General features: G+C 40.3%; 1 long non-coding RNA gene and 2 pseudogenes across 1 annotated transcript in view; 2 read left to right on the top strand and 1 right to left on the bottom strand.

Moving 5' to 3' along the window:
* Positions 1–5,896: 5,896 nt before the first annotated feature.
* Positions 5,897–6,391, top strand: LOC102499495 (activated RNA polymerase II transcriptional coactivator p15 pseudogene; annotated as a pseudogene).
* Positions 6,392–8,072: 1,681 nt separating this feature from the next.
* LOC102499074 (60S ribosomal protein L22 pseudogene) lies at positions 8,073–8,464 on the top strand (annotated as a pseudogene).
* An 11-nt stretch (positions 8,465–8,475) lies between these two features.
* LOC102484092 (uncharacterized) overlaps positions 8,476–9,745 on the bottom strand; it is a 12,117-nt gene continuing 10,847 nt past the window's right edge. Inside the window, exon 3 of the long non-coding RNA XR_003548351.1 lies at positions 8,476–8,515. This is a non-coding gene — a long non-coding RNA (uncharacterized LOC102484092). The remainder of the gene's footprint in view (positions 8,516–9,745) is intronic.

The raw sequence follows: 9,745 nt of genomic DNA on the forward strand, positions 1-9,745 counted from the left end.
CCCTGGAGTGTGATTGCTTGCTTTCTGTCTCTCTCTGTCTTTCTGGCAAGTGCACGTGCCCTATAGCAAAAACCTCTCAAAAATTTTTGTTTATCATTATTATTATATTTAATTTCATTTAATTAATTTATTTATTCACTTATTTTATTTTATTTATTTTTTTGGAGAGATTTTCACTGTAGGGCGCGTGCGCTCGCCAGACAGACAGAGAGAGACAGAGAGACAGAAAGCGAGAAATCACCCCCCAGGGGGGATGGTCACGCCACAGTCCCTTCTCCTCCATTCTCCTCTCGGGATCTTGGACACGCACGCACACGCGCCCGGCGTGAGTTTTAAGCCACCAGGTCCGGGACACGAACCACGGTCGACTACGTGGGAGTCCAGCGACATAGCCATTACACTAACTGCTGGTTCCCTCACTTATTTTATTTTGACCAGAAAGGGACACAGAGAGAGAGAGAGAGATAGAGAGAGTGCAAGCAAGCCACCAGGTCCGAGATTTTAACCACAGTCGGCCATGTGGGAGTCCAGCACCCTTAACCACCATGCCACCTGCTGGCCCTGTTTATCATTATTATTATCCTTTTAATTTTGCTACACAGCACATGAGCTCACCAAAGAGAGAGAGAGACAGAAAGTGAGAAAGCAAGCCACTAAGTCCAAGACTTAAACCACAGTTGGCCATCTGGGAGTCCAGCACCTTAACCACTATGTCACCTCCTGGTCCCACACCAATTCTAACTCACAGAAATTATATTTCTCTACATAGTAATTTCCCACTGATTTCCCCATTTATGAGAGACAAGGTGAGAAAATATAAATGGATCCCTGAGAACTGAGGTGTCAGTATCCTTGAAACATAATATGTAGCACTGTAATCAGTGGTGATATCCCTGTGAAATAATACACTGGTACTGGCAAAGTCACTGTGCTTAGAAAGTGTATAATCAAAATTCAAACAGGCCTGGGAAACAGTGGAGGCAAGTAATTTAGTAATGAGAAAAAGATCACTATTTGAAACATAACACAGCCTTCTATCCAGCAAAATCAAACAATGAAACACACCTTTCTTTTTCTAGTAGGTCAACTATTTTACTTACATGCCCTTTCATGCCTGAAACAGGTCAGAAACAATCTTGAAGAGACAGATCCAAAGAGAATCCTAGAGTCTCCCTTCGCATTTTTGCTTCCCAGAATCTCCTGACTGAAGAAGTGGTAATACAAGGCCCTTTCCCAAGGGTATGAACCCAGAAAGGTCATTTTTTTCATATTACTGGGAGGCACGGAGATATTGCCTTGAATCATATAAAAATCTACATTCAAAGATTCCTGAATTATACATAGTTTTTAAAAATGGTACAGTATTGGTCCAGCAAGATGGCACAGGTGGCAGCAGAGTGATTGCTAATGCTAGAAGCCACATTGCTGACCAAAGGCTTGGATCCCAAGTCAAATTGAAGATCCTGATGAGCTAGATGGCTAGGGAAAGGGATTGCAGTGTGTTCAGATACTGTTAAGGGTGCCTGTCTCTGTGGTACACCCTCTCTTTCTCTGGAAAGAAATGAAGTTAACTTAAAAAAAGGGGGGGGGCATGCAGTGGTGCAGTGGTGCAGCAGTGATGCAAATGGACTCACATGGGGAAGGTCCTGGGTTCTGAGAATCCCAGGTGTGTGCATGCCATGATCTGGACTAGCTGAGACTGGGGGTAGATTATGGCATAAAGACCCTGTTAGGAGTACCTGTCACTCTCCTTCATAGACCAGTGAATGAATACTTTTAAAGAATAGACCTCTTTAAATTAAAAAATATAATTAAAAAAATTATACATTATTGAGAGGGGAATTAAATTATAACCCCTTTCTTAAAAAGGAAAAAAAAAAAGCAAAGTCAAAGACTTTGCTATTTTTAAAAATAAATGTGTTATCTAGGGGGCTTCCTCTGCTGTCACAACAGCCCAATTTCTCCCCAGAATTGTGGAAAAAAAGCTTTCAGATGTCTAAGTTGAAGTGAAAAAAGAATCACTAAGAATCTGGCTTTTCCAACATCTTGAAATGTGAAAACTACAAATCTGCAAAATAAGAAGCAATCCTGAACTTCATAGAAAAGACAAATATTTATAATATTATAATATTAAGCATAATGCATTTGAAAACTTGTTTTATAAAGCAAGCTGGTATGTATTATTTCATTCGAATTTCATAACCTCTGAGTCAGAATAAGCACTATTCTTGTTTTACAGGTATTAATTGACTTGCACAAAGTTAGACTAAATAAATGATCCCCTCCTTTCTAAAATTTGCTAGAGGGCATGTGTGCTTCCTAGAGACAGAGAAAGAGGGAGAAAGTACCCCTTAATGAGGCATCCCATTTCTCCATGGGATTTGGGACATGGCTGGCAAACACCTAGCATATTTTTCAAGCTGCCAGGGCCAGGATTCGAACTGTAAAGTAGGCCATGTGGGATCTGGTTCCCTTAACCATCAGGTCACAGAGCAGGCCCAGTGATTTCCATTATTTAATCAAATCTTTCTACCCATTCAAGTGATTTTCCTAATCTCTACTTCCCAGGCCACCAGATTTCTTGAAAGAATAATCTAGTCTTGCTGATTTTATTTTCTCATCTATTACCCATTTTCTAATCTTGGCATATCATAGTTAATTTGTTTCCTCAGATAGCAATTATTCTTAAAAGGATCTCCAATGACCTATAGGATATCATGGGATTGACAGTTGATTATCAAATAACCTTTGGGTGAATAAAATTTCTAACAATTTCAAGGACTTATTTTTGATCCTCCTTCTTCCTAATTCTTGACTGATTCACACTCGAATACTCTCCTCCCTCACTTTTCACACCATCACTTCCCTTCTTATGCTATTTCCCAGTATCTTAAAGATTAAACTACGCGTGTGCGTGCATGCCCAAGATCCCGAGAGGAGAATGGAGGAGAAGGGATTGCGGCATGACCATCCCCCCTGGGGGGTGATTTCTCGCTTTCTGTCTCTCTGTCTCTCTCTGTCTGGCGAGCGCACGCGCCCTACAGTGAAAATCTCTCAAAAAAAAAAAAAAAAAAAGACAAGAAAAAAAAAGTTATAATACTACAGCTTATGGTTACATTTCTCACTCTTATTCTATGAAAAGTGCTCAGGTTCTCAGATTTATTCCCTTTTTCTTAATCTTTTATTTATCAGTGACCTGGCCAAAAATTATGCTTTCTTTTTTTTTTTTTTTAAAGAATTATTTTTATTGAACTTTGTTTATTTTAATCTGACCAGAGAGGGATAGAGAGAGAGAGAAAGTGAGAAAGCAAGCCGCTAGGTTCAGGACTCAAACATCAGCCAGCCATGTGGGAATACAACATTCCCTACCATCATGCCACCTGTCGGCCCCAAGAACCATACTTTCTTTTTTTTTTTTGGAGAGGTTTTTGCTATAGGGCACGTGCGCTCGCCAGACAGACAGAGAGAGACAGAGAGATAGAAAGCGAGAAATCACCCCCCCGGGGGAATGGTCATACTGCAATCCCTTCTCCATTCTCCTCTCAGGATCTTGGGCACACACGCACAAGTGCCCGGTGTGAGTTTTAAGCCACCAGGTCCAGGACATGAACTGTGGTCGACTACATGCGAGTCCAGCGACATAGCCATTACGTTAATTGCTGGTCCCAAGAACCATACTTTCTAAGCAGGACTGTCACCCAGGTTGTGGTACCATACATAATATAGTTGTGACTATGCTACAATTTGCCCATCCACATTTCTTGTTCTTTTCTTTGAGAGAGATTTTTGTTATAGGGCACATGTTCTTGCCAGAGAGTTAGAAAGCAAGAAATCACTCCCCTCACCCCCGACCCCTGCAGGGGGGATGGCCACACCACAATCCCTCTCCTCCATTCTCCTTTCAGGATTTTGGGTATGCACACACACACCCAGTGTGAGTTTCAAGCCACTGGGTCTGGGATTCAAACTGCAGTCGGCCATGTGGGAGTTCAGTGATGTAACCATTATGCCATCTGCTGGTCCCAACCCCTACCTACATTTTTTTTTAAATTTATTTTATTTTATTTTTTTTTGGAGAGATTTTCGCTATAGGGCGAGTGGCTTGCCAGAAAGACAGAGAGACAGAAAGTGAGAAATCAACCCCCAGGGGGGATGGCCACGCTGCAATCCCTTCTCCTCCATTCTCCTTTCGGGATCTTGGGCACGCATGCACATGCGCCAGGCGTGAATTTAAGCCACCGGGTCCAGGATTTGAACTGCGGTCGACTACATGGGAGTCCAGCGACATAGCCATTATGATAACTGCTGGTCCCTCTACCTACATTTTTAATCACAGAATTACAGAAAAGGAAATAGTCTATTAGATTTTTATCTCAATCTATAAATACGTAAAAGAACCTTCAGGGCCAACTGGTAGAGTGGTGGTTAAGGAAGCCAATCCCACATGGCAGACTGAGATTCAAGTCCTGGACTGGGCTGCTTGAAAAACATACCAGGTGCGTGTGCATGTGTACCCAAAATCTTGAGAGGAGAACAGAGGACATGGGATTGTAGCATGGCAGGGGGTGATTTTTCACTTTCCCTGTGTCTCTCTCCAGAAAGCACATGCGCCCCATGGCAAAAACCCTTTAAAAAAAAATTCCTAGAAAATGAAGGAGAGCGGATTGCAGCATGGCCATCCCCATTGAGGGGTGATTTCCCACTTTTCCTCTTTCTCTCTCTAAGTCTCTCTTTGGCACGTGTATACACCCTACAGCAAACTAAATAATAATAATAATAATAATAATAAATCAGTCATATAGTGACAAAAATTACTTCTTCAGAGAGATACCATGGTATATTGTAGGAAATGTGGAGTTTGTAGAAAGACAAACCAAGGGTTAAATTAAGGCTCTAATTTTATCAGCGATAATCCTATCAGTTCTCAATTCTCTAATCTATAAAGTGGAGATAAAAATAACATAAAAATGTACCAAAATGCTTAAAACTGAAAAGCCCCATAGGAATATCAGATATTATTAGGCCATCATCTTTCTTCTTATGGTTATATTTATAGTGTTATTTATATTAGAGCAATTTATGTTTAGTTCTCTGGACTTTATTTAAACTCAGACACAGTAACTCCATGATTCTGAATCAATATATCCACAATGCATACATACATACATACAAAAACAAACAAACAGAAACACACTTCAATACTGAGTGTCTAAGAAAAAAAATCTGTCTCAGGGCCCACAGGTGGCAAGGTGGTTGAGGGCGCTGGACTCCCACATGACTGACTGAGTTTTGAGTCCTGGACCTAGTGGCTTTCTTTCTTTCTCTCTCTCTCTTTCTCACTCTGTCCCTCTCTGGTCAAATTAAAATAAATGAATTAATTAATTAAAGTAAAGTTCAAGAAAATAATTTTTAAAAAAGAAAAAAGAGATCTCTCTCAAAACCAGAAAGGAAATCAGTCTATGCTTTAATTACATGAAATCACAAAAAATGTTTTGCCCATTTTAGGTATAGAACATATTTTTAAAAAATAATTATTTATTTCATTTTAATTTATAATAATTATTTTTAAATTTAATATAGTGCATGTATGTTTACAAGAGAGAGAAAAAGAGAGAGAGAAAGAAAGCCACCAGGTCCAGGAATTGAACCATGGTCACCCATGTGGGAGTCTAGTACCTTAACCATCACACCACCTGCTGGCCCTGTAGAACATATCTTAATAGAAATAGTTGCTGAAAAGAATCCCGGTCAACTAAGAAAGACTGTCACCAAATCGAAGAATGGTAGTGTTGGGTGACCAGCAGATGGTGTAATGGTTACGTTGCTGGACTCTCACACAGTCAATCACAGTTTAAGTCCTGGGCCCAGTGGCTTAAAATTCACACTGAGAGTCGGGAGCGAACGAGCAGGAGGTTGTTCGATAGCAGGAGAGGAGCAATGCCTAAATCAAAGGAACTTGTTTCATCAAGATCTTCTGGCAGTGATTCTGACAGTGAAGTTGACAAGAAGTTAAAGAGGAAAAAGCAAGTTGCTCCAGAAAAACCTGTAAAGAAGCAAAAGACTGGTGAAACTTCTAGAGCTCTATCATCTTCCAAACAGAGCAGCAGCAGCAGAGATGATAACATGTTTCAAATTGGGAAAATGAGATATGTCAGTGTTCGGGATTTTAAAGGGAAAGTTCTAATTGATATCAGGGAATATTGGATGGATCCAGAAGGTGAAATGAAACCAGGAAGAAAAGGTATTTCTTTAAATCCGGAGCAATGGAGCCAGCTGAAGGAACAGATTTCTGACATTGATGATGCAGTAAGAAAACTGTAACATCTGAGCCATATAAAAACCTGTACTGTTCTAGTTGTTTTAATCTGTCTTTTTACATTGGCTTTTATTTTCTAAAACACTGAGTGTGTCTGCGTGTGTGCCCAAAGTCCTGAGAGGAGAATGGAGGAGAGAGGACTGCAGTATGGTCATACCCCCTGGGGAATGATTTCTGCTTCTCTGTCTCTCCAGCCAGCTCATGTGCCCTACAGCAAAAATCTCTCTTAAAAAAAAAAAAAAAAAAAGAATTACAGTGTTGGCAAAGAATTTTCAAGTCCGTGTGGAGTGAGACCAGCAGTTAGCGTAATGGCTGTCACTGGACTCCCATGTAGTCAACCACAGTATGAGTCCCAGACCCGGTGTCTTAAACTCACGCCGGGCACGTGTGCGTGTGTGCTCAAGATCCCAAGAAGAGAAGGGAGGAGAAGGGATTGCGGCATGGCTATCCCCCCTGGGGGGTGATTTCTCGCTTTCTGTCTCTCTGTCTCTCTCTGTCTGTCTGGTGAGCGCATGTGCCCTATAGCAAAAACTTCTCCAAAAAAAAGAAAAAAAGAAAAAGAAAAAAAAATTCCTTGTGGAGTTTAATACAAATACATTTGATGCATCCACAATTTCCCCCACAACACTCTAGATGGATAGGTATCCATCTGCTGCTTAAAATACTTTCTCTAAAGTGTCTTTTCTCTGGTAACTTTGTTAGAAACTGGGCTAAACTCTATCCCTGTAATTTCTACCTGAGTCTTGTACTTCTTCAGAGAGCCACACAGCACACATTTAATTCTTCCTCTTTAGAACAGGCTTTTTTACAATTTAAAAGAGAATACTCATGTCCCTTGCCCGGTTCTTTTCATTCAGCTCCCCAATTATTTAACGTATGGCATGTTACAAGTGCCTGTCCTTTGGACCAGTTCCACTTTGCCCTGCCCCTTCACTATAGACTAAATGAGCTCTCATGTATGCTTCTACAGTGAATCTATCACCTTATTTTCCATCAAGTGTGGTTCTTTAGTCCAATTGACTGAGATCTTTATGGATAACAAACTATAAGAATACATATTTTTTTTTTCTTCCTAGTTTCAAATTATCAGGTCAAAAGTAAAAAGAATGCTACTCTTAAAATCTTTTTCTTTTTTTTGGAGAGGTTTCTGCTATAGAGTGCTTGCGCTCACCAGAAAGACAGAGACAGAAAGCGAGAAATCGACCTCCAGGGAGGATGGCCATGCCACAATCCCTTCATCTCCATTCTCCTCTCAGGATCCTAGGCATGCATGCACACACTCCCGGAGTGAGTTTAAGCCATCGAACCACGGTCGACTACATGGTAGTCCAGTGACATAGCCATTACAACGACTGCTGGTCCCGTGCTCTTGAAATTTTGATCATTTGAGTAAACATTGAAGTGTTCGTTAAAACAGTAAGATTGATGAACAGGATGATCTTTAAAATTCATTCCAATAATACTAAAGCTTAGGACTAGGTACAGGTCTATACATTTGGAAGTCAAGTTCACCCTAACATGGTTATGTATGGACAAAGAATGCTGACAGGTGAGGCTCACGAAGTAAATGTGAGGTCAAGCCTATTAAGACCCTAGTTCTGGGCCCAGCAGGTGGCATGGTGGTTAAGGGCGCTGGATTCCTACATGGCCGACCATGGTTTGAATCCTGGACCTGGAGGTTTGCTTTCTTATTTTCTCTCTCTGTCTGTCTGTCCCTCTCTGGTCAAATTAAAAACAAATAAATAGCTTTCTGTCTCTGCTGCTGCCATGGCACCCATGAAAAAGCTTGTGGTGAAGGGGGACAAAAAAAAGAATCAGGTTCTGAAGTTTACCCTTGACCGCACCCACCCTGTAGAAGATGGAATCATGGATGCTGCCAATTTTGAGCAGTTTCTCCAAGAGAAAATCAAAGTGAATGGAAAAGCTAGGAATCTTGGTGGAGGTGTTGTAACCACTGAAAGGAGCAAGATCACCATAACTTCCAAGATGCCTTTTTCCAAAAGGTATTTGAAATATCTCACCAAAAAATATTTGAAGAAGAATAATCTACGTGATTGGTTGAGCATAGTTGCTAACAGCAAAGAGAGTTATGAATTACATTACTTCCAGATTAACCAGGATGAAGAAGAGGAGGAAAATGAGGATTAAAACTCATTTACCTGGAATATTTTGTATGAGTTCTTGAATAAAACTTGGGAACTAAAATAAATAAATAAATAAGCAAAGTTAATAAAATAATTCTTTTTTTTTTTTTGGAGAGGTATTTGCTATAGGGTGCGTGTGCTTGCCAGAAAGACAGAGAGAAACAGAGAAACAGAAAGTGAGAAATCGCCCCTCCAGGGGAGATAGCCACACCGCAATCCCTTCTCCTCCATTCTCCTCTTGCGATCTTGGGCACACACACACACACGCCTGGAGTGAGTTTAAGCCACCGGGTCCGGGACTTGAACTGTGGTCGACTACATGGGGGTCCAGCAACATAGTCATTATGCCAACTGCTGGTCCCAATAAAATAATTCTTAAAAAGAAAAAAAGACCCTAGTTCTACCAAGCCTCAGTACCACTGCTGGCCCTTTATAAAATACATGATGATACAACTGGAATTTTCCATGAAAGTCTAACCATGTGTGTCCTATTTCTCCAGAAATTACTATATTTCACTGTAAACAATATACACAATCTTGGAAAAAGACTTAGAAGTCTTACGAAGACTATAAATATCTAATATACTCCAAGTTTCTTCAAAAAATGTGAAAGCAGCAATGACTATTTGAGAATATCAAATAACATAATCCATAGGACATAATATTCATTTAATCCTTCTAAATAACAATAACAAATTCTCAGAGTCTATGCATAAGGAAAAATAAGCTACCAATCACAATCACAATATACATGGAATTTATGACTAATTTGTGATCTGTGTTTAAGGTCCATATTGGTGGTATGTTTTCATTGTTTTCCAAGAACGGGTTGATAGACAAAAACCATCTTTTAGGAAATCATAAATCTCAAATTCTGTTTTCCTTTTTTAAAAGTTTTTACGTTTTTGCCATAGAATGCCATGTGCTTGCTGGAGAGAAACAGAGAGAGGGAATGCAAGAAATCACCCCTTACAGGGGGCACAGCCATGCCACAATTCCTCGTCCTCCATTCTCCTCTCAGGATTTTGGGCATGTATACACACGCACCCTATGTGATTTTCAAGCCATGGGGTCTGAGATTGAACCGTGTTTGGCCATGTGGGAGTCCATCACCTTAACCATTGTGCTACCTGCTAGTTCCTCATATTCATTTTTAACACTTGGTCAAGGCAATCATATTAGTCAATGCTGACATTCAAAACAGTCTATTATTATTATTTAGTTTGCTATAGAGTGTGTGTACTCTCCAGAGACAGAGAGAGATAGAGAGAGATAAAAAGAGAGG

Source organism: Tupaia chinensis, unplaced genomic scaffold (genome assembly GCF_000334495.1).
Source record: "Tupaia chinensis unplaced genomic scaffold, TupChi_1.0 Scaffold149383_1, whole genome shotgun sequence".
NCBI lineage: Eukaryota > Metazoa > Chordata > Mammalia > Scandentia > Tupaiidae > Tupaia > Tupaia belangeri.